This window comes from Erinaceus europaeus, chromosome 2, assembly GCF_950295315.1.
Source record: "Erinaceus europaeus chromosome 2, mEriEur2.1, whole genome shotgun sequence".
In the NCBI taxonomy this organism is placed as follows: Eukaryota; Metazoa; Chordata; class Mammalia; order Eulipotyphla; family Erinaceidae; genus Erinaceus; species Erinaceus europaeus.
In genome coordinates, this window is record NC_080163.1 from 27,559,396 (window position 1) to 27,584,910 (window position 25,515).

Genomic DNA, 25,515 nt, shown 5'->3' on the forward strand with positions numbered 1-25,515 from the left:
TTTTGATGTGTTGAAAAACTGCAAGGTATTTCTGTGTGCTGCTCTTTATCTGACTCATTAGCTCACACCGAAAAATATTTCACAGAGCCTCTTTCATACCTTTTCTGGAGCATCATACAAAGCTGAGCAAAAATATTTGAACAATCTGTCCTGACTTAAAAAATACATCTGTGTTACATATAAAAGCAAGTGCATAAACTAGATGTTAATCTTTCTGTTTGATAAACCAAAGCATATTGATAAGATCCTGCCAAATAGTTGAGCTGTATTATAAATGAATATGACTTTCCTTGGACAGAAGGCTGACTAAGCTGTAGAATACAGCCTGGAGGTGTTTATAGCTAGAAATACCCTAGGATGCTGAATTCTCATGGTAAAAAAAAAAAAAACCCACAATTGACATTGTGAAATGTTTTGGAAAGCAAAAATTCCAAACTCTCATCTTCCCAGCAGATCTGATTACTCTCATGTGTTCTGATTTTACAGCAAATAATGATACACTTGACATTTCGGGAGGAAGTTTCCCAAACAAACCATTTGTGGCATCCTTGAAAATATTTCTGGGTGGGCATACACTATGAGAAGGCCTAGGAGCATCCTGAACTACAGTTTGTATCTGTTGAAAGTTTTGATGGAAAGAGATTTTGAGTAAAGTCCTAAGCTCTGACCTTACCATACAGTCAATGGTGGCTTCCAGATTGGAAGAAAGTACTTGACATTTACTAAAGTCCTGACCCAAGACAGCTCCACCTTATGTACAGCTCCAAAGTGTTTCCTTCTACCAGAATGTGCCCAAGGGCTCATCTGAATACTCCATCACTTTGGAAGTGACTTGGTTTCTGAGATCATGCTAGAAGCCCAAGAACAAAATACTAAAGCAAGCCTTCTACATCCCAATTTAGTCTCCCTACAAAGGCTGCCATAGCATAGCTCACAAGAGGAAGGAGAAAAAAGCACAGTCCTTTCACTAAAAAGTCTTTACTATTATTTTTATCAGTGTTTCTTTTTTATAAATAAAAATTTAAAAATAAAAATAAATAAATAAATAGTCTTTCTTGGCTTCACGTCAGCAACCCAAGAAGCTGGCTTCCTCACATGCTTTCTCAAATATTTACCTTTTTTTTTTTTTTCCCTCCAGGGTTATTGCTGGGCTCTGTGCCTGCACCATGAATCCACCGCTCCTGGAGGCCATTTTTCCCCCTTTTTGTTGCCCTAGTTGTTGCAGCCTCGTTGCGGTTATTATTGCCATTGTTGACGTTGCTTTGTTGTTGGATAGGACAGAGAGAAATGGAGAGAGGAGGGGAAGACAGAGAGAGAGGGGAGAGAAAGATAGACACCTGCAGACCTGCTTCACCACCCGTGAAGCGACTCCCCTGCAGGTGGGGAGCTGGGGGCTCGAACAGGGATCCTTACGCCTGTTACCTTTTTCTTTTATTTAAAATTCTCCTGTCTCTCCCTCCCAACTGCCATTATATTATCAACTCAAGCACAACCTCTTTTCTTATATATCTGATTATATCAACCTACATGCCTATAGAGCCATGAGAAGATAAGCTTTTCTCTCTTCAAATGAACAAAACAGTCAAATCCTATGAAAAAAATTGGCAGGAACTCAGACTCGGAGAGTATAAGGGGACAACCATTCTTTTCTAGATGTATTTTAGTCTTTATTGCCTGATTTTCTTGGATTTGACTTTCATTGAAACCAAGTGGTTAGACAAACATGCTGAGGGCCAACATTCTATAGTTCTTTCTGAGTCTTTAAGATCATATAAAAATAAATAATACCTTTTTTGCCACCACATTTATTGCTGGGACTCAGTGCCTACACAATGACTACACCCTAGTGGTCCTTTCGGAGAGAGAGAGAGAGAATGAAAAGTAAAAGTAAAAGACACTTGCAGCACTGTTTTACCACTTATGAAAATTTTCCCCCTACTGGTGGTAATGGGGGTTTGAACTCAAGTCCTCATGCATAGCTATGTGTATGTCTACTGAAACTTTAGCTGTCCCTATAACATCTACTTTTAAAAAATAGGTATTTGTATTTTTCAATGAAAAAAAAAACTTTTGGGGGCCGAACAGTGACACACCAGGTTAAGCACACATAGCACAAAGTTCAAGGACCCATACAAGGATCCAGGTTAGAGCTCCCATTCCCCACCAGCAGGAGATCTGCTTCACAAGGTGAGGCAGGTCTGTAGGTATCTTTCTCTCTCCCTCTCTGTCTCCTATCCTCTCTCAATTTCTCTCTGTCTTATCCAATAAAATGGAGGGAAAATGGGCACCAGGAGCATTGGATCCCTGGAGGAAAAAAAAAAAAAACTTTTCACATGTACTAAGGTAGTACATGGAGCTGGGTATTGTGACAGAAATGGAGAAGGATTTCTTCTACTGCCAGGACAAGTATTCAGAAATTATAAAATGTATTCTAGGCATGTTTTAGAACTGACATAAGAAAACCAATGGACCTAGACACTAGATTCATCATCATAGCCAAAACTTGAACAATTCAGTGGATAGGGACATTCTCTTTTCAAAGTCTACACCAAGAGGAAAACAACTGTAACCAGGACAGCACTATGTCAACAGCTTTGAATGATGGACAATGTATTTCTTTAGTGAACAGCTTTCCGTTTTATAGTGGGTACCTGGACAACCCCTTAGTGCAAGAAGTAGACAAGGAGACTATCCCAGGGAAGTCTAATGTGGTCTCAATGAGTGGCAACATCACCAACTCCAAACAACATCTCTTCAGCAGGCAGGGTTAGATTTGGGATTTCTTTTCTCTGATCTAGGCTATTAGGATTAACCCTTTGGTCTGGAAAATCATCACTGCTATTCTTGGGAGATGCCAGAAGGGAAAGTTGATATGCCCTTTTGTTGCAGTGATATTAACCCAGAATCACTGAATTCGAATCTGTGAATCTAAAAATCAAAATAGAAGTGTAGAGGAGAAAAACAAATATGTCACATTCAAAAATGTGATATTGGTTGCAGGGAGGTTGTGGGGATATGGTGGAGCCTGGCAGGGCTTGACCTGAGAGTGAGTTCACCTGGTAAGTCTCCCTCTCTACGGAGGGGTTGAGCAAAAAGGGGGACACGTAAACCTCAAAAGGTTGGCAGCCATGTAAGTCTTCCCTCCCCCACAAAAACATCCTGCATCTTCCCGCCAGAGCCCAGCCCAACAGTCTTGTTAAGCCTGCTCCACCCCACATTCCCTGCTACTATGGCCCATCCTTTATTATCTACATATCAATCTTCTGCTTTGTTGTACAAATGACTAAAGGTCTCCTTCCTAATTCCCCTCAGGGTATTGCTAATCCTGCCAGTTGAACCCCTAGCAACAATTGCTGGGGAGCTCCATACCATTCCCAGGCCCTTTCTCCATCCCCTTTCCCTTACATGGTTATGTATGGTATTGTCAAGCCACTTCCGTTTCTGTCTTGTCTCTTCCATGTCCTGTCATGGAGGAGGGGGCCTGCAGACAGAGAGGCTGACTCCAGCCATTGCAGTTGGTGCCACATGGCTTAACCAGGTGTGCTACCGCCTGACTCTGGGGTGCTCAAATGAATAAAGATTTGTATTGCTTTGCTGCAATACAAATGTTAGTCCCTGGGTCATCTCTCTTGAGCACAATGTTAGCCCGACAACTGGTAAGTCTAATTTTTTTTTAGAGGATTCCCAGAGGAGGAATGGATATTACCTTCAGGGTAAGAGGTGTCTCCTAGGGAAGGTCTAGAGAAAGCAGAACTTAAGTCTACATACCCCCGTTTTACTGTGCTCTTTCTCGGTAAACCTTCAAACACATTCTTTCTCCTTAATATCTTCTGAGTTAAAAATGGTTGGCAGTTACTCAGCTTTGCTGGGTCTCTTCCATGTGTATAGGAGGTATGAATGTTATTAATACATTTCTCTTTGCTTTTTCTACCATCAGTCTGTCTCATGGTTGCTTATTTGTGTAGTCTCCAAAGAAGCTAAAGGGTTACAGTGTGCTTTCTTTCATGTCCTGACATAAGGAATCTAAACTTCAGATTTGTAGATTGGCTTGTCCAGCATCCATTCACTTTCTATCAGCACTCAGATTTTTTTTTTTTAAGGAATCATGGTCTTGTGGGGAGAAATAGTAAGGAGGTGCCTCCTTTATTCTTCCAAAGAACCAAAACCATCACAACAATCAGATTGAGCCAAAATGCTGTCCCTTTCCCTGTATTTTAAATCTGAGTCTAGAACCAAATGGCCTGAAAATGACTAGAACTCCATAGTCTGTTACCTAGGGCCTCTAGAGTGTCCTGATTCTTTGCATCTGAAACCTTATATATTGTCACATCTCTCTTTTTAAAAAGATGTATTTATTTACGAGAAAGATAGGAGGAAAGAGAAAGAACCAAACATCTCTTTGGTATATGTGCTGCCAGGGATTGAACTCAGGACATAATACTTGAGTCTAATACTACATCTACAGTGCCACCTCCCAAACCACTGTTGTCAAATATACAGTATAGTCTTCTTCATTCCTCACAGTGCTATGATAACCTTCCCAAAACTCTTCCCAACTTTAACTATCCATGATTCCTTGCTGGGGGTGGGTGATGGCACACCTGATTGAGCACACATGTTACCATGCACACAAATCTGGATTCAAGTCCCCAGCCTCCATCTGTAGGGGAGAAAGTTTCTTGAATGGTAAAGCAGTGCTGCAGGTGTCTCTGTCTCTCTTGATAACTGGCTGTCTCTATCCAATAAATACATAAATAAATATTTACAAAAACATTTTTAAAAAGATGCATTGCTATGGGTTGGTCATTAAAGCTATGACACTAATACATCCCAACATGTATACAATGGGGTTTACAATGAATTTGTATTTGTTCATTTAGAAATTTGTTTCATTTCTATAGCAAGCCTATACTAGTAAGGCAGATACTGATTTTCATTTGTTATGTGAACAAAAACCTGAAGAGTCAAAGGGCTGAAACAACTTGTTTTCTTAGCTGAAATTTGGGCCCAAGGCCAAACCTTTTGGCTTTGTATCCAGAGTTCCTTGCAGGGCACTGTAGTCAAGTCATCTGTTCCCCATAAAGCAGCAAAAGGAAGACAAGTTAATTGGAAACACCCACGCTCTTTTGCTAGCATTCATGTGACTAATGTTATGGGCCTCTTTTTAAATGTCTCTTTTACTGCACAGGAATCAGATGCAAAAACATTCCTGAGTATACTGCAGCAATGATAATAGAGTCAGACCGGACAGGACAGGGTGACACATTCCCTTTTGAAAAGACTGAAAGCAGTGGCAAATTGGTTCTGATATCACCTGTAACTGTTGTCCTTTGGAGAAAAAAATCTTAAGTCCATCATGACTGAGTAAAAGGAAATAACTCTGTGGAAACCAGCATGGTCTGCCTATTTTCCAGTATTTGGTGTTGAACACTGATCCAAGAGGGTCTGAAAATCAGTAGTACATGAGCAATAATAAGTTCTCTATCTGTAGAGAATTCTGGACTTTATTCTTTATCCACAAGGGACTACATTTCAAATACCATCAAAACTGAATTGATTAAAGGATTTGTCTAAAATCAGTTGTATTCTATTTTGGAGATTTATAATAACTAAAATAGATCACTACTAACTCCAAAACTAATCCTTGGATTTGAACCCCCAAACTGAGGCTGTCAGATGGTCTGGAGATGCAGAGTGGGGACAACTTCCCTAGGGATGGTTGTGGAGGGACTTCAGCACTAGAGTAGCAGAGATGGTGTGAAAACCTACTTTTTTTTAAACAAATTTCTTCTTTTTTTAAAGATTTTATTTATTTATGAGAAAGACAGGAGGAGACAGAAAGAACAAGAAATCACTCTGGCACATTTGCTGCCGGGGATCGAACTCAGGACCTCATGCTTGACAGTCCAAAGCTTTATCACTGTGCCACCTCCCAAACCACAACAACCTCCTTTTGAAGAGGTGTGAAAAAGCATTCCCAAAGCAATACAGTGTTATAAACCAAGGTCACCTCAATAAGAAATAAAATACATAAGTAAACTAAAATCACCAAGTAATTGCCCTGTAGTCACATTTTTTGGGTCCTTGGTAATGTTTGGTGCAGATAGGAAAATAGTTCACTCTACAATTATAGCATTAAGACATTACCTCACAGACTTGAGGCTTCTCCAACTAACACTGCAAATAATTCAATTTCAGAGTTTCTAGGTCAAGCATCATTACAGAGCAGCACCTAGCAATTTTGGTGAATGACAGACCACCTGTATGACTGTGGTCTCAATAGACAATAACATAAAGCTGACGTGTGGGGCAGGCCAAGTCATCTCAGTTTCCATATGATGTTCATACAGCAATGAAACTGCCTAAAGACATCTCAAAGCATATTCACATCACTAAATGACCTCTGACTACCAGATTCCCTGCTTAGAACAAATATTGTCATAAAAAAGTACAAAATTATTTTGTTCCTGATATCCCTGGCTTTACAATGCTATGATATATCTCAATTTAGAGAAAAGAGCCTTTCATGAAAGTACTTGAGATAAAAGCACTAAAGAAATAGACATGTAGCAAAAGTTTCATGAACATCTTGAATTCATGTGGGCTTTATCTTTTTTCTTTCTATGTAGTCTTCCTGTTTCTCAGTATCTGCTCTCAAAGGAATCCACACAAAGAGGACAGAAGGGAATGGAGAGGGTCCTGGAATCCTGGTGCATGACAGTGGTAAAGGACCCAAGTTGAAGGTGAGAATGTTTTGCAGGCACCAATCACAGAGAGATGAGAAACTCATGTTTTTCATGTGTCAGTAACTGCACTATAAATCATTTAGCTCCCCCCATTATGATTTTTTAAATTAAAAAAAAAAAACTCAGGCAATCAGCCAGTTCATGTTATAGCAAAACAGGTAACTTTAAGAAAGATCTGTTCAGGAATATGAAAGCTGATAAAATATCTCATTCACCTGAATATTGTTTTTTTTTAAATTAAATCAGCTCTCACCAGTAAAAAAAAAAAAAGAAGAAAACCTGCTTTTGTTGACATCTATTCTATACCCTTATTTATTATTAAATGACAACACTGTCTAGATAATACTATAGATAGATTAAGACTATACACATACATGCATGTAGTTATTGTATGATGCTGAATGGAAAATATGTAGTTAAATTGTTTTCAAAACCCTAGAGTGCTAAATCAGGAGTTTTTCTATACCAACAAAAATATGTACCCATCCTGTACAGATATACAAAGTTCCTCTCCTTATACCCACTGGTATCGCTTGTGCTTGACTCCACAACTTGGCCTCTAGATTTGAATTGATTTGCTTCTTAATTTTTACAAGAATAGTTCCTAGAAACCAAACTAAAATCATTCTATGGTCAAATGATTTTTGACCATAACAGGTGAAAGTCTAAAACTAGTCAAAGTCTAAAACTGACAAGCAGGCAAAATAAAGATATCAAATTAAATGGAAAAGAATAAAAGGATTTATGTAAATTTCCATAATCATATGATATGCCAAGAGGCATATGTCCAAACAACTATGAAATAAAACCCATAGAATCATATTTTTATTTCCAGGTGAAAGACAGATATACAATAGTAGAATTCTTAGAAACCTGCATCAATGAAACAGGAATTGACAAGTGTTAGTGGGGATGTGGAGAAAAAGGAACTCTAATACACTATCAGTGAGAATGCAAACTGGTTCAGCCCGTGTATAAAACAGTATGAGGGGCTAGGTAGTGGCACATCTGGTTAAACGTACATGTTAAAACATGCAACCTGGCCTCAAGCCCCTGCCCCACCAGTAGTTGGAAAGTGTTATGATTGGTAAAGCAGTGCTGCCTCTCCCTCTCCCTCTCCCTCTCCCTCTCCCTCTCCCTCTCCCTCTCCCTCTCCCTCTCCCTCTCCCTCTCCCTCTCCCTCTCCCTCTCCCTCTCCCTCTCCCTCTCCCTCTCCCTCTCCCTTTCCCTTTCCCTCCCCCTTCCCCTCCCCCTCCCCTTCTCCCTCTCCCTCTCTCTCTCTCTCTCTGTTTCAGGCCCCTGGTCCTCACCTGCAGGAAGGAATCTTTGCAAGTGAATCTGAAGCAAGGCCACAGATGTCTCTCTGTCTCTCCCTTCTTTCTCAAATTATCTCTGTCTTTATCCAATAATTTAAAAATAATATTTAAAAAGAAGTTATGGTATATATATTCAATGTAATACTATTCTGCAATTTAAAAAGATGATAGCTTGTCCTTTTAGATAAAAATAGATGAAGCTGGAGTTGATCTTAATGAAGTAAGGAGGTGAAAGACAGCTACAGGATGGTTCTTCTCACATGTGAACTTGCAAAAAATGAAGAAGTAGCCAAACTCTTAAGACTTTGTTAGAACTATAGGAATTATCAAAGGCAGGCAAAGAACTTTGGTGGTGAGTGTGGTGAGGAACTATACCCCTGTAGTCTTACAATTTTGTAAACTACTATTAAATCACTAATAAATATTATATTAAATTAAAGAAAGAGTTTCTGGAGAAATTGTTGTATAGCTCTGCCAAGTTTAATGTTAGAGTTACACATTAAATTTGATTATTCCTGCCTTCCTTTACTGGTTATCTTCTTGCTTAATGATTTGTTAGTACTTTAGTTGTTGCTTTATTTTTATTTTTTTATTTTATTTTTATTGCTCTCTGTTCTAGGGCAAATACATAGTTAATATTTATCCAGATAACAACTATTCACAATATGTAAGTCAAATACTACCTAAAGCAAGTAAGATGCTTTGGAAATTCAAGAGAATAATTTATAGGTTACAGTTTGAGAGAGGTGGGGTAGGTAGTAACATTGACATGTTTTCCCATCTAGATTTGTCTTCTGAAAGAAAATTATTTACTTATTGCAAAGGGCAGGCTCTGCTGCAGTCTTTTTCAGTCTTTACTCCATTAGTAAATAAGGTATGTAAATTCCTCCATAATACATAAATGCCTTTGGTGTATATATGAATCCTACTTGACATGGAGGGAAAGTGTTGTCCACAGTTTGCTTTCTTTCTTCGACCTTTCCTGTATGTAGCTCTGTGTTGTCTACACACCCTATAGGATTTATCAAAGAAGTTGAAATAGATCAAATTTCCTTTTCTCTTTCTACAAGTTAATGATACTTGCTGTGAAGGCCAGCTGATTACTGGAGAATTGGGAATTGGAGACAAGAAACCATAAGGCTGTATCTCAGAAATAATATCCTTAATTTATCTGATATAAGTATTCTGAAAGTGTCCAAGTTATTTGTCAATATAAATAATGATGCCACCACCTGGCTTTTTCCTGGGGAGACAGCCTCTGATAACCTCTCTCTAGTCTCTGTAGAGAACAAATTGAAGTTCTGTTTGGAGTCACCTTGGGGTGTTACTAGATTCCATTTATTCCAAAATGCGCATAGCTATAAGGAAAAGAAAATGTTTAGAATCATTTGCGTTTCATCACTTCTATAAATATTCTATTTCTCAAAGTTATCACCTGCCCACTTATTCATCATGCTTGGCTCCAAACACACTTTAATAATCTTTCTAGACCAAGTATACCCACAAAGGGTGAAAAAAAAATTCACTGATAGCATGCTTTTGAATATGTCAGTTGTGGGAAAATGTGCATTAGAAAGTCATCCCAACAATGTAACCTGGATGCTGGAGTGAGCTTTTGTCAGAATGGTTCTGATTATGTAGGAAGGGCAGTTCAAAGCTAATCAAGACTCTTTCTCCCCCACCCTACCTCCATACATGCATCAAGGTCTTTCAAAGGAGGCATATAAATAGTATTCAATGGCAAAAAATAAATAAATAAATAAATAAATAAATAAATAAATAAAAGGAGTGCAGGAAAAGTTATCTTTAAAGTCAGTTACAGAGTTATCCAATCTCCTATCTCCTTCTCATTCCATAGTGACTTCGACTCTGAACCCCTCTGAGTATGTGCCCCATATTTATGCCATATTCCTGGATGTTTGTACTCATCAACCATCTAAATAATAAGAAAATTCTTCTCCATGGCTCTTTCCTAAATTTCTCTGTGTGGACGATGTTTTTTCAGAAACCATAGCTCAAGGAATGTTCATGCTTCTTAAAAAACAAGAATGTTACATGCCATTTTCATGGCCTCTGCAAAAGATCTATGAATTTGTTCCAAATGGTCTTGGCTTTCACTTTCATTGAATACCCTGAAGGCAATACTCTGTGGGCTACTCAGCATGCAGACTCACACAAGTCCAAGGAGAAAATCAAGGGCAGGCAGCATGAACTTTGGCTTCACAATGAGCTAAGGTGCCTGCAGTCACTGACATCCAGGAATGCAGAGCTGAAGGATGGTATTTCTTAGGTAATTATGATCTCAGCCACTTCTAATGGAGTGATAATAGGTTGGCAGATCCTGTGGGTGGTGTGCATTTCAGGGCCCTCACAAGTTCCAGGCAGAGAAAGTTATTCTTTTACCTCAGGACAAAAAGAATAATTGACCTATTGGGAGAAAGGAGAAAATTGACTACAGTTCTTTTGGCAGGAAAGTCCCCTGTCATTTAGAAAGTAGTGATTGGATTACAGTGTGGATTAGCATAATTTAGTGGTGCAGGCATGTATAACCACTTGTATTTTGGACAAGTATGGCTACTTTTTTCATTCCTTTCTTATACTTACCTTGGTTTAGAGAAAAGAGGAAAAGCAAAGTGAGGGCATAGGTGATGAGACAACTGAAGAAGTACAGTATGGCTCTAAAATATAAAAGCAAAGCCACAGGGCACAGCTAATGTCCCATTGAGTGAGAAGGACAAGTACTGTCCTAACTATTATCAGATGCAAAAAAAAAAAAACAACCCAGAAGTGAAAAGTGCTCATTGGATGAGTAGCGAGTAGAGTAGGTCTCATACTGCTAAGGGTGTTCATTTTAAATAATTACAGTTCTCTACATTGAGATAATATGGCATTAAACCTAGGGTTTTAATTATATATATATATATATGTATATATATACATATATATGTTATATGTGTGTATTTCCTGTTAAAAAATAATACAGAAGTGATCTCTAAATCCTATCCTCACTACTATTCCTTCCTACACCCCCCAAAGACAACCACTTAACCTTAAATTATAGGTCCCACTAAAATTATTTTCTTTGGGCATTTTCTATCACCATAAAGATGACTATTAGGGAATGTACATGTACAGTAGAATGTACATGTCAACATGTGAGAGGACCTGGATTCAAACCCCTGGTTCCCATTTGCAGAGAGGAATGGATTTTTGTAGACATGGAGCTCCAGTAAGGATGCTGATGGCAAATTAAAAGAAGAAAAAGTATTTTTTAGGCAGGGACTGAAAACAAATCAAACTTCTTGGATTAATATGACATACAAAATAGCATTCACAGCGGAACTGAACAGGATGCCACGGTGGTACTGTTCTCCTCAGAAGTCTCACTCAGAAGAGAAAGATCACATGAACTGAGCACTCAGCCAAATGAGTGAACTTTTCTTTCTTAACAATGTCATTTAAAAAAAGAAGTCATTCATTAGGGCTACAAATATGTAATTATGAGTAGTAACATAATCTTTGGGAGGCAGAGAGATTCACAGCAAATTCAAAATAAAGAAACTTATTTACCGTGGGGCTAGAGAGACAGCATAATTGTTTTTCTAATATATTTTATTTATTCCCTTTTGTTGCCCTTGTTGTTTTATTGTTGTAGTTATTATTATTGTTATTGGTGTTGTTGTTGGATAGGACAGAGAGAAATCAAGAGAGGAGGGGAAGACGGAGAGGGGGAGAGAAAGATAGGCACCTGCAGACCTGCTTCGCTGCTTGGAAGTGACTCCCCTGAAAGTGGAGAGCTGGGGGCTCGAACCAGGATCCTTATGCAGGTCCTTGCGCTTTGTGCCACGTGCGCTTAACCTGCTGCGCTACTGCCAGACTCCCAGCATAACTGTTATATAAGTGATCATAAACCAGAGCTGTTAACAGTGCTATGGTTGGGGTGAAAGAAAGAGGTGGGGGAGGGAGAGGGAGAGGAAGAAGTAGATACAAGACATGTTATAAAAGGACAGTTTAGGGACTGGGTGGTGGCACACCTGGTTAAGCGCATGTATTACAATGTGCAAGGACCCAGGTTCGAGCCCCTGGTCCCCACCTGTCAGGGAAAAGCTTTACGAGTGGTGAAGAAGACTGCAGGTGTCTCTCTGTCTCTCTCTCTCTCCCTCTCTATCACCTCCTTCCCTCTTGATTTCTGGCTGTCCCTATTCAATAAATAAAGATAATAAAAAAAATTTTAAGTTTTAATAAAAGGAGAGCTCAATGAACAACCAGACTTAGAAGTTTTGAAAGCACTGAGTACTGCTCTGTGCTTATACTCTTTTATCATTTAAGGAGGAGGCTTGTTACAACAGACTTTGGAGGGATGGAATAATCTGTTTTGTTTTGTTTTGTTTTTGACAGAGAAGTGAAGGTAGAGGTAGAGGGAGGGGTAGGGATGGGGTAGGGGGTAGAGATAGCAACTACAGCACCTGTCAGTGCAGTTCTTCTTCTAGCGTTTGCCCTTCTTCCGTAGCCAGTCAACAGCGTCAGGTTGAAAGCTGTCAGGAGCTGCTTATTGCTGGCTTTGAAAGTGACTGGGATCCATGTGGATTCAGTCGGCTAGGAAGGATCGTCAGTTTCCCCAATAAATGGGTACTCACGGGATGCACCACGAGAAGGTCAATCCAATGCATCCCACTGTCAGTGCAGTGATAGCTGGCCTTGAACCTGGGTTGTGCACAGGGCAAAGCAGCTCACTATCCAAGTGAGCTATTTTCTGGTCTAGGAATAGTTTCCTATTTCGGTTTGTTACTTATTAGCACCTTTATTTTCTTACAACACTTTCATCATTATTTTTGCTTAATTTTATCCTGGGCTTTAAAATTGGCTTTTTTGAAGGAAATGTTTCAAAAAAAAAGTAACAACTATTGTACTCTTTTATGCATAAAATACTATGAAATCTCCTTAAATGTAAGGTCAGTAATTCCTGCCACTACCTTTCTATAGCACATGTTTTGTGTGTAGTTCTAGTTTAACAAAAGGGAGGCTGAGAACAGAACACTTATTCTAGTACACTAAAATTATAAATTATACTTTAAGACTATGACTGACAGAGGACCTAGTGGCTGAGAAATGTTGTGTATGTACAAACTACTGTATTTACTGGCGACTGTAAAATCTTAATCCCCCAATAAAGGGGAAAAAAGTAAAAAAACAAAAAACAAAAAAAAACTATGACTACTAAAATAGATTGTGACTCCTCTACACCCCCCCCCCCTTATTGCCACCAGGGTTACTGTTTGGGCTCAGTGCCTTCAGTAACAATCCACGGCTCAAGGTGACCATTTTTTCCTTTTTTGTTTTTCTTTCTACTTTACTTTTGACAGGACAGAGAAATTCATGGGGAAGCGTGTGTGTGTGTGTGTGTGTGTGTGTGTGTGTGTGTGTGAGAGAGAGAGAGAGAGAGAGAGAGAGAGAGAGAGAGGGAGAGGGAGAGGGAGAGGGAGAGAGAGAGAGAGAGAGAGAGAGAGAGAGAGAGAAGGGAGATAGAGAGACTGTTCATGAAACGCCCTCCCTGCAGCCCTGTAGGTGGGGAGTGGAGGCTGGAATCCAGATCCTTGAGCATGCTGGTGTGTATGCTTAACCAAGTACACCACTGCCCAGCCCCTGACTGTGAATCTTTTAAAGAAAAACTCATATTAACTTTTCATGCTTTGACTCTTATACACTGCCCAGAACATAGTAGGTGTTCATTTGTTGTTTGATTAAATAAACCTGGTCTGGTGAGCAGACATGTATCTACTTATAAGGTATGAACACAGATCTCAGTCCTTTACCTCCACCCTCTCCCGGAAATACCTAAAATTAGATGGGAAACATACATAAATTATAAACTATTTTCTTAAAAATCCTATGCTGTGCAGCTGTCCCTCAGGCTAGTGCCACTTCCCACAATATGGTATCCTCAAGTGCCTTTTTCAACCAATCCTGTCCCGACATGTCTCTCTCTCTCTCTCTCTCCCTCTCTCTCTCTGCCCCTCCCTCTCCTTCTCTGTCTCTCTCTGTCTCTCTGTCTCTCTCCCTGTCTCTCCCCGTCTCTCTCTGTCTCTCTCTTTCTATCTCTCTCTGTCTCTCTTTGTCTCTCTGTCTCTCTCTCCCCGTCTCTCTCTGTCTCTCTGTCTCTCTCCCTGTCTCTCCCCGTCTCTCTCTGTCTCTCTCTTTCTATCTCTCTCTGTCTCTCTTTGTCTCTCTGTCTCTCTCTCTCCCCATCTCTCTCTGTCTCTGTCTGTCTCTCTCTCTCTCTCTCTCTGTCTCTCTCTGTTTTTTACCTGGGGGACTGAAGGGTGGTGCGCATAGTGGGTGACGGCCATTTTTGGCTAGTTCCACGTGGCCGGAACCACTGTGGTCTGACCCAGCCCTGAATAAAGGATTGTGTTCCCTCTCCGCTCCAGATTTTCTTTCCCTCTCTCCGCCGCGTCCTGCCGCCGCTGCAAAGCGACAATCCTAGGAGAAGATTGCCACTCATTTCCCTTTGACTTTGAAAAAAACAAGAATTATCATAAAGATGTTGCCATTCTCCCTCACAGCCTCCATTATATATCTCTAAAATGTCAAAGAAGAATGCGGGATTGGGGGGGGGGTCAGGCAGTAGTACAGCGGGTTAAGCGTACATGGTGCAAAACCCAAGGACTGGCATAAGCCCCAGGCTCCCCACCTGCAGGGGGGGTCACTTCACAAGCAGTGAAGCAGGTTTGCAGGTGTCTATCTTTCTCTCCCCCTCTCTGTCCTCTCCTCGTCTCTCCATTTCTCTCTGACCTATCCAACAGCAACGACAGCATCATCATCAACAACAATAATAACAACAATAAAACAACAAGGACAACAAAAGGGAAAAAATAGCTTCCAAGAGCAGTGGATTCTTAGTGCATGTACAGAGCCCCAGCGATAACCTTGGAAGAAAAAAAGAAGAAGGAGGAAGAGGAGGAAGAGGAGGAGGAGGAAGAAAAGGAGAAGAAGGAGGAGAAGGAGAAGAAGGAGAATAAGAATGTGGAGACAAAGTGGGATTTATCTAACTGAATTTCAAGCGCCTTTCAGTCACACTTATTGGATACTGACTATAAATACAAGAATATGAGATATATAAACTTACAAATACAAAGTTGTATAAATAAAAAGACAGACCAACTTCTATGGTTAGGCAAATGGAATCAGTTGTCTCTTAGTCAGGATGATCAGATTTTACTAAATAAATAAATAAATAACTTGGCAGTGACATGACTGAGGGGATTTCCAAAATCTGTTTTATTTCATGGTATTAGAGCATTTCCTGTTACAGCAGACAGTATCAGGATCATATGCACAAAGGTTGGATTATAAAGACTTTTAAAGATGTCTTCACATTTATTGAAAGTAGCTTGGTTTTAGTGCCAGGGTAGAGCTAACTAGGGGGTCAGCTTATGTTTTGAGCCATTTAATCATCATAGTTAAAATTACTTGTTTGCTTTTTGAGGATATGTTTTACAAGATCGCTGTTTCAGAAGTATAATTTTACACCTTCTAGAAATCAGCTTTAGCATATCCCTCCCAACCCCAGACATAGCTATGGTTTAACTACAGCTATGTTTTTTTTTTTAAAAAAAATATTTTTATGGGAGTCGGGCTGTAGCGCAGCGGGTTAAGCGCAGGTGGCGCAAAGCACAAGGACCGGCATAAGGATCCCGGTTCGAACCCCGGCTCCCCACCTGCAGGGGAGTTGCTTCACAGGCGGTGAAGCAGGTCTGCAGGTGTCTATCTTTCTCTCCTCCTCTCTGTCTTCCCCTCCTCTCTCCATTTCTCTCTGTCCTATCCAACAACAACAACAACAATAATAACTACAACAATAAAACAACAAGGGCAACAAAAGGGAATAAAATAAATATTTTAAAAAATATATATTTTATATTTATTTTTTTATTTTCCCTTTTTTTGTTGCCCTTGTGTTTTTTTGTTGCTGTTGTTATAGTTATTGTTTTTGTTACTGATGTTGTTGTTGGTAGATAGGACAGACAGAAATGGAGAGAGGAGGGGAAGATGGAGAGGGGGAGAGAAAGATAGACACCTGCAGACCTGCTTCACTGCTTGTGAAGTAACTCCCCTGTAGGTGGGGAGCCAGGGATTCAAACTGGGATCCTTACGCTGGTCCTTGTGCTTTGTGCCATGTGCACTTAACCCACTGCTCTACCGCCTGACTCCCCAGCTATGTCATCTTAACTTTGGCTATCTACTTTGGGGAAAAAAAAATAATAATAATAATTATTATTATTATTTTAGCTGAGAGTGAGCGTAACCGGTGGACCCCAGGACAGAACTATCCATACTCTTCTTTGTGCCCTTTTTGGAAAGCTTTCCAGAACATATGTACAATGCTTGATTCTACACAGTTTAAAATTTTTTTTTCTAACAAACTCATATATCCTGTGAATTAATTGAAAGGGTTAGGGACTTAGTGAGCAGTAGTAGAGGAAGATATAACATGGTGATAGGTGTGATGTGTAGATTTAACACTAGGAGATAAAAAAACACTATCCAAAGGAGTTGATCATTAGTAGATAAAAAAGGAAATAAATTGAAATACTATGTTCCCCAACTTCAGTTTATACTACAAAGCAATAGTTATTAACACAGTTTAGTACAAAATTTAAAAATGAACACTTGTCAACACCCATGTTCAGCAGGGAAGCAATTACAGAAGACAGACCTTCCACCTTCTGCACCCCATAATGACCCTGGGTCCATACTCCCAGAGGAATAAAGAATAGGAAAACTATAAGGGAGGAGAGGGGATGGGATACGGAGTTCTGGTGGTGGGAATTGTGTGGAGTTGTACCCTTCTTATCTTGTGTTTTTTGTCAGTGTTTCCTTTTTATAAATAAAAAAAATTAAAAAGAAAAGAAATGAACACTTGGATCAATGGGACAGTATTAAGAGCCCAGATATGAACCCACACATAAACAGCCACCTAATCTATGACTAAGGGACCAAAACCACCCAGTGAGGAAAAACAAGGTTTTTCTCAACAGGATAGAAACAACACATGTTGGTGACGAAATGAGGTAAAAGGAATGCTTCTACATTGCCAGTAAGAATGTAAAATGGCCCAGATTCTGTTGAAAATGGTCTGGAGACTTTTCAAAACACTAGAAATGGACCTGTCCTATGACCCAGCAATTTCACTCTTGGGGCGTTATCCAAAGAAGACAAAAAGCAAAGAAACCAAAAAAAAAAAAAAAGCTTATCCAAAGAAATATATGTACACTTACACTTATAACAGTGAAATTTGTAATAGCCCAAATTTGGAAGCAACCTAGATGTCCAATGACAAATGAGAGACTAATAAAGTTGTTGTATATATACACAATGTAATATGAATCAACTGTGAAAAACGATGAAGTTATCTTGAATGCCTTATCTTGGATGGAACTTAAAGGAATAATGTTAAATGAGATAAGCCAAAAGAGAAAGGAATAAGTAGTTGGGTGGTAGCACAGCAGGTTAAGCGCACATGGTGCAGAGCACAAGGACTGGCGTAAGGATCCCAGTTCTAGCCCCCGGCTCCCCACCTGCAGGGGAGTCACTTCACAGGTGGTGAAGCAGGTGTGCAGGTGTCTATCTTTCTCTCCCCTCTCTGTCTTCCCCTTCTCTCTCCATTTCTCTCTGTCCTATGCAACAATGACGACATCAATAACAACAACAATAATGACTATAACAATAAGAGAAAGAGAGAGAGAGAGGAATAAACACTGGATGGTCTCACTTACAGGTGGAATTTAGGAGATGAGGACAGAAAGGGAAAGTGCAACTTGAAACTCAAAAGTAGATGTGGTGTAATGTAGAAAAGCAAAGGATTCTGGGAAAGGAGGGGAAAAGATGAGCTAGAGAAGATGTTGGGTACTGGTGCTTGATGGTAGAAACAGACCTAAGTTGGTGATGAGAGTTTTCTGAGGACACCTATCATGAGAAGATAAGAAATTGAACCAATGTGTCACCAACTGTACTTCTTCTTCTTCTAGCATTTGCCCTTCTTCCGTAGCCAGTCAACAGCATTAGGTTGAGCCTGATGTAAAGTTTCGAGACTTCCTTTGAATCTGGAGAGGTGGCAGTCGTTGACTATGTGGGTCATAGTCTGTCTGTAGCCGCAGGGGTAGTTTGGGTCGTCTCTGGCTCCCCAGCGATGGAACATAGCGGCGCACTGGCCATGGCCTATTCGATAGCGATTGAGGAGGGCCCAATCATAACATGCTAGGTCAAAGCCGGGTTGACGCTTGCAGGGGTCTGTGATGAGGTGTTTGTTCTTTACCTCAGCTGACTGCCAGCTCTGTTTCCAAGAGACTGGAACAGAGAAGTTCAGTGTAGGCGTAGGGGACCAGATTGGGTGACGAGACATCAAGCGTTGGACAGGGTGGGTGAAGATATCCGCGTATATTGGCAGGTCCGGTCAAGCGTAGACGTGGGAAATGAACTTAGATGATGCCGCATCCCGACGAATATCTGGCGGGGCGATGTTGCTAAGAACTGGCAGCCATGGAACCGGGGTGGAACGGATGGTTCCAGAAATTATCCTCATGGAGGAATATAATTTGGAATCGACCAAGTGGACATGGGGGCTACGGAACCATACTGGGGCACAGTATTCTGCAGTGGAATAGCATAATGCCAGAGATGATGATCGTAGTGTGGAAGCGCTCGCGCCCCATGAGGAGCTGGCCAGTCTTGCAATGATGTTATTCCTCACGCCCACCTTTGCTGCAGTTTTTATGAGATGTTTGTGAAATGACAGAGTGCGATCGAGAGTAACGCCAAGATAGACTGGCTGGGCTTCATGCCGGATTCTCGTATCGCCAAGCTGCACATTAAGCTCACGTGAGGCCGAGGCATGGTGTAGATGGAAAACAGATGATACCGTTTTTTGCAGTGCTAGGAATTAGTTGCCATCAACTGTACTGTAAACAATTAACAAAATGATTTAAAAAAAAGTTTTGCACATGTGACAAAAACTAACTTGTAAATCATTATATCCCTTCCCCCACTTACCCAATAAAGTGAGGGGGGGAGAAGAAACATCAAAAAATAAATCATTCATGTAAGGCCTGAGAAAATAGTTCCATCTGTAGACTTACATAACTAAGAACCATGGTCACAGGTTCAATTCCTGACACCACCATATACCATTATAGTCATGTTTTGGTCCCCCTCTCTCTCTCTCTCTCATTCCCTATCTCTCATGAAAACTAATGAATCTTTTAAAAAATAAAACCTAGTAATCTTCTCTCTCTGAAGCAGGAGAAATGACAAAGTCAGCCTGGAAGCAGAAGGAGTGAAATTGCACCTGTGTGAGATGCTGGCACTGTGTATGTGTGTATGAATTTAAGTATATATATATAGAGACCATCATATAGAGATCTTTTAAAATAGCGTGCCTTGTAGAGTATCTCAGAATCATTACTTTTGGCTCTTATCCATTTTATCTAATTAAATAATTTATTTAATATACTTATTTATTCATTTTTGTCATTGCTGGAGCTTCAATGCTCTGGGATGAATTTTTTTTCATGTAGATGGATAGATACATACATACATACATACATAGGCTTTGTTCAAGGCAGTGGGAGGGTTCACATTTGAACTTCAGTCACACACATGGAAAAGCAGAAACACTAGCCAGATAAGCTATTTTGCCAAATATATATATATATATATATATATATATATATATATATATATTCACAGCATGAGATTTCATGGAGCTGGGGCAAAAGCATTACTTAAAAGCCCATTGTGACTTATTACTGGCTTTCAGAATGTCTGGAATTGTTTAAGCTGCTGAGGCACATTTGGTAAAAGTGTCTTTGCATGGAGCAAGGTCTGTTTTAAGAGTGTAAAAATAATCCCAAGTGAGAAAGACAATAGGCCTTTAACTTTGCCTCCTAGAAAACTTTTAATTTATAGAAAGAGATTATAGGCATACACTGAAGAAACTATTTCTTTAAACATCATCACTGTCATTATTATATTATTTTCCACCAAGTTTATTGCTGGGATTCAATGCCTACATAACTCTACAATTTCCTAGCAGTCAGTTCTTATTTTAATAAAGGATGAGAGTGAGGAAAAATACCTACAACACTGCTTCAATGCTGGTGAAGCTTCCTCCCACCCCACTTTTCCCTGCAGTAAGGGTTCAGGGACTTAAATGTAGATCCTCACACATGGTAACATCTGTGCTTTATCAGGTAAGCCACAAAACTGTCCCTATAAACTTTTAAAGAATATACACACTGGAAACACTGTTTTGAGAGTGCTCTCACAAAATGAAACAGGAAAAAAAAAATCAACTTTTGCTTTCTTTTTATGTGCTGCCTATGACTATTACACAGCCCTGACCCCAGGGTCAAGATCATTCATGATGGCAGTCCATTTGGCCAGCAATGGCCCCAGGAAAGAACCATATGCTTGGCAGAGGAGCAGAAGATACTATGGATCTTGGTCTTGGAGAGATCCATCAGGGAGTGATGTGCATACTGCCAGTTACAATACCTACCACAATTTTGGCACCATTGCTAAATCAATGTTCTGATCCCGTATGGATAGACTGTAGAGACTTCTGGATATATTTAGTCAATTGATAGGAGGCTAAAGGTCTTATAGCAGTAGTGGAGTCATAAGTCAAGTGAAATTTGGATCATCTAAGCAGTCAATTATTATTTATTGAGTACTGACTATATTTGAAGCCTTGTGTTGGGCATGGGCTAAGCTGCTGAAGTGACTCCGTCTGCACTCCCAGATGGGATGGCCTGGGAAAGCTCTGGTTGCAATAAAACATAAAGTGGCTGCTCACAACAACAAAATGTAATGGTAAAATTGGACTGGGGAAGACATGAGCTATACACATAGGAAGAGATGCCGATTTCACCAATGAGATATCAAGGGTTTTTTTTTTCCCATTTGAGTTGGAAACACATCTTAAATATGAAAATATCCAGTGTTGACAGAATGAAAGGAAAAATGTATGTTCCTCCTACAATGTAGGTTTGAAATGGAAATGAGTGAAACCTTTTGAAGGCAATTTGGCAATAATACACAATAGCTTGCCACCCCAGAAATTTCATTTCTCTTCTTTTTTCTGTCCCTGAGAAATGCATGCATATGTGTATATTTGTGGAAGTACAAATTCAAGGCTTTGCAGCAAATACTTATGGTGGAAAAGAAGTAACAACTAAAATGCTGAGTAATAAAGATTGGCTAAATAAAATATTCCTCCCCCAAATAATGGAGAACTCTTCAACATTAAAGAAAAAATAAGTAATTTACAATGGACTGGTATTTGAAAAAAACCAAAAACTCTCTGACATACTGTTCTGATTAGAATTTCTACATCAGGGTATCATTTATGTTGGAGACATAGAACATATGAGATTGGACATGCATACTGGCCCTGTCACTTTTTGACTGGGTCACCCTAGACAGTTTATTTAACCTCTGAGTCCCTAGTTTTTTTCATACCTGAAATGGTAATACAAATAATACGCCCAATTGGCATTGTGTCTTGGGGCTAAACTTAATACACTTAGAACTGCTTCTAGCACAGAGTAGGCACTCAGGAAATATTAGCTAGTTCTATTATCCTTTTAATATTTCACAAGTTAAATATTTTGTACACATAAATATCACGTCTATGTCCACATATATGCAAATAAAGTTAACCTGAAATATTGATGCTAATATGGAAACCATGACTATGAGTTAAAGGGAATTTGGCCTAGGGACAAGATGAGGCCTTTCTTCTTCCAGGGACAGGAAGAAGAAAGATACAAGAAACGAGACTCCTGAACAGAAGGCTGTGTGTTGACTATTAAAGGTAACAGTGGGGACTGGGTGGTAGCACAGTGGGTTATGCACACATGGCACAAAGCATAAGGACTGGAACAAGGATACTGGTTCTAGCCCCCAGATCCCCACCTGCAGAGGGGTCGCTTCACAAACTGTGAAGCAGGTCTGCAGGTGTCTATCATTCTCTCCCCTCTCAATCTTTCCTTCATCTCTCGATTTCTCTCTGTCCTATCCAACAACAACAACAACAACAACAAAATGGAAAAAAATGGCCATCAGGAGCAGTGGATTCGTAGTGCAGGCACCGAGCCCCAGCCATAACGCAACCCTAATCCCAACCCTGGAGGCAAAAAAGAAAAAAAAAAAAGGTAGCAGTGTACACCACTCAAAACATGCTTCTTTCGTATGAGGATTATTTTGAAAAGTGGAATAAAATGCAAACAGAATAAATAACTCTTTTTGAGGGGGACTTTTATATTTACAAGGGAAAAATCACCATTTGTAATATGTTCCCTTTTATCAGGAAAAAAAATTACCAAACATAAAAGAATCTTATCAATGGAAAAAGTATAATGTGCCCAGTGCTTGAGTGCTTGTACACACACACACACACACACACACACACACACACACACACACACACTTTGTCTTTAGTCTAACATGGTATTTTAGTTGGTGGTTTAGTCCACTTTCCATGAGAACCTTCCATGTATTCATTCTGTAAACATGCTAATAAACTTGTGCTTGTTTTTCTCTTCTCAAGCTGCCTCTTATTATAGGAGGTCATCCTCAAGTATTAGGAAGAGTAGAAGAAGTTTTGTTTTTCCTCCCCTACAAGTATGACCAAAAAACCTCAGTGCCATTATTTTAACTCAGTAAAACATTGAACAGTGTTATGTAAAAGAATCAATTACTTATGGATTTAAAAACAACATAAGAATATGCCCCAGGAACACTTCAGTGATAATCTTTAAAAAAAAGTTCAAAATAGTTCCATTCTAGGGATAGAGATTGATTGATTGATTGTGGGTCTCTATAATCTCCAGATACACTACTTGGATAGATCTCTTGCTTTCCCATGTGCAAAGCCCAGATTTGAGCCCAACTCCCACAATATTGGAAGAACCTTTGGTGTTGTGGTATCTTTTCCTCTATGAAAGTCAGCTCAGAGCAGTGAAGCCTCAGTGACAGCAAAGATTAATCAGTTGAATTAAAACATCTAAGAATCATCCTAAAAGGCTACCCTATTCTGCACACATGCATTATTAATATGTATTAATTATGCCTTTCTCAACTTGGTGTCTGTTGAAAGAGTGATAGTACCTCCATACTGTCAACCCAGGACTGACAATGAAATACCTCAGAAAATCAGCAGAACCTCTGAAAAGTGAGGTAGCTTCTAGTGCCAAGAAGTGAGCATGACCTGCCATTGCAACCTCCCTGAACTTCAGACAAATTGCATGATCATAAGAGGTAAACAGGCTTTGCAAAACTCAACAAGGTATATGTGTTCTTGAAAGAGTTGGAAGCAGAGTGTGTGGTGGGACCTCTAAGAGAGGAAGTAATCAGAGTGAGGCAGAGAAGCTGCAGGACCTGGAATACAGACTTTCTGAGCCCTGCTGCTCTCTCTCAAGTTCTAGTTCCTACACTGCCACCCATTCTGTTTACTTCTTGCCTGAAGCCTCAGTGTATCTATCGCCCTCTTCATCACTGTCATAGAAATAAAACAACTCCGCTACCAAGGATCATTTCATGCCAATATAAGAGAGAAAGAGAGAGAGAGAGAGAGAGATAGAGAAAGAGAACAGTTTATTACTGAGCACATGTCGTAGACTGACATGCTTGAAAAATACAGGCAAAATCTGGATAGAATTTAATGTAAGTTTATGATAAGAGTAAAAGAGGAAACAAAATGCTCTTTCCTGAAATGAACTCCTGTAAGAATATCAGGAACTCCTAAATTGATCATAGAGGCCTGTGTTTGCAGTTCTCAGTAGCAAAAGACCCAGGATCTTGCACTATAAAATCAAAATGTGCCCACATAAAAACAGAATTTATTTTGTTTTCAAGGAAGCACCCTAAGGAGGAGGAAGTGGGGAGAGGCTGCTGCCTCTTTCCTTTTTATTAAACAAAAAGAGCAGGATCATATTATCTTACAATTAAAAGGTTAGTTCTACCACACAAAGACAAAAAATAATTATTCATGTGTCAACATCTTAGATGACTGCCTATTTCTGTCAGGCTGTGACACGGAGAAGAGATAGAAGAGATCCAGAGTGAAGAGGGAACACAAATCTTTATTTACAAGGACACCTCAGAGTTGGGTGAGAACACAGTGGTTTGGGCCACATGGAGCTAGCAAAAATGGCCGCCTCGCGCAGCACCCTTCCCTGCGTCTAATCACCGAGGTGAAATGTGGGCGAGAGAGAGGCAGAAGGAGGAGGGATTTATAGGGCAAAAACTGGGAGTGGCGAGTCAGGACAGGATTGGTTGGAAGAGGCACTCCGAGAATATCGTATTAACTCTCCTGGGAACTGGCAATAACCTGAGGGGACAACATGGTGGAACAGGCACTCCGAGAATATCATCTAACTCTCATGGGAACTGGCAATAACCTGAGGGGACAACATGGTGGTTGTGACTGCATCTGCACAATTTCCCAGCATCTCCCCCATTCTTTTTATCTAATGGCCACAGTATAGGAAATTTAGAGTGGAGCAGGCTTAAATGTTTTTAAGGAATGCCATGCTCAGGTGGGAAGATGTAGGATGTTTTTGTGGGGGAGGGAAGACTTACATGGCCGCCAACCTTGTGAGATTTATGTGTCCCCCCTGTGCTCAACACCTCTGTAGACAGAAAGACTTACCTGGAGGGACTCATCTCATAGGTTAAGCTCTGCCAGGCTCCACCATCTCCTCACAATTTTTCTACATCTTCCCCTGTCTTTCTATCTAGTCATCGCATTAAGATGGGTCAATGTCTATAAAACACTCCATCTGTGACAGAGGAATAGTAGTGTAGGGGTGAGCAGAAACCTTTTGGGGCATAAACCTGAATGCTATAACAAAACAGGAAGGGACATGTAGGGGAGCAGTAAGAGCCAGTGTGATGCCAAGGGAAGGCTGTTGGGCAAGGGGGAGTTTCCTGCCTCTGGGGGCAGGGTCTAGTAATGGGTGGGGGTGTTTCTTGACTCAAAGGCCAGGACCTGCAGGTGGGAGCCGTGACCTGCCAAGCAGAGGGGCTATTTGGTGTTGTATAGTCCTCAAGGCAACAGGCTGCAAAGTCCATGAACTACTGTGGGTCAGTTTTTGAAAAACCAGCAGCATGAAGGGAAGGAAGCTGCTGTAAAATTGTGTAAAGTGTCCAAAGGGTAAACCAGCAAGTCCGATAGAAGTCTCAGTCCAAAGTAGGCAACTAGGGGGAGAAATGCCAGGGGATGAAATGCTGAACATCTATCTCCATGGGGAAGGTCAGCAACTGGAATTCTGCTTTTCTGTAGATAGTGAGCTAGAACTGCCAAAACGTGACAGGCAAAGCAGAAGCAGGAAGGGCAGAGAGGCAGTAAGAAAGTTCTGTCCTTGGAGTCTGTGAATCAGGTTCTTCAGATCATG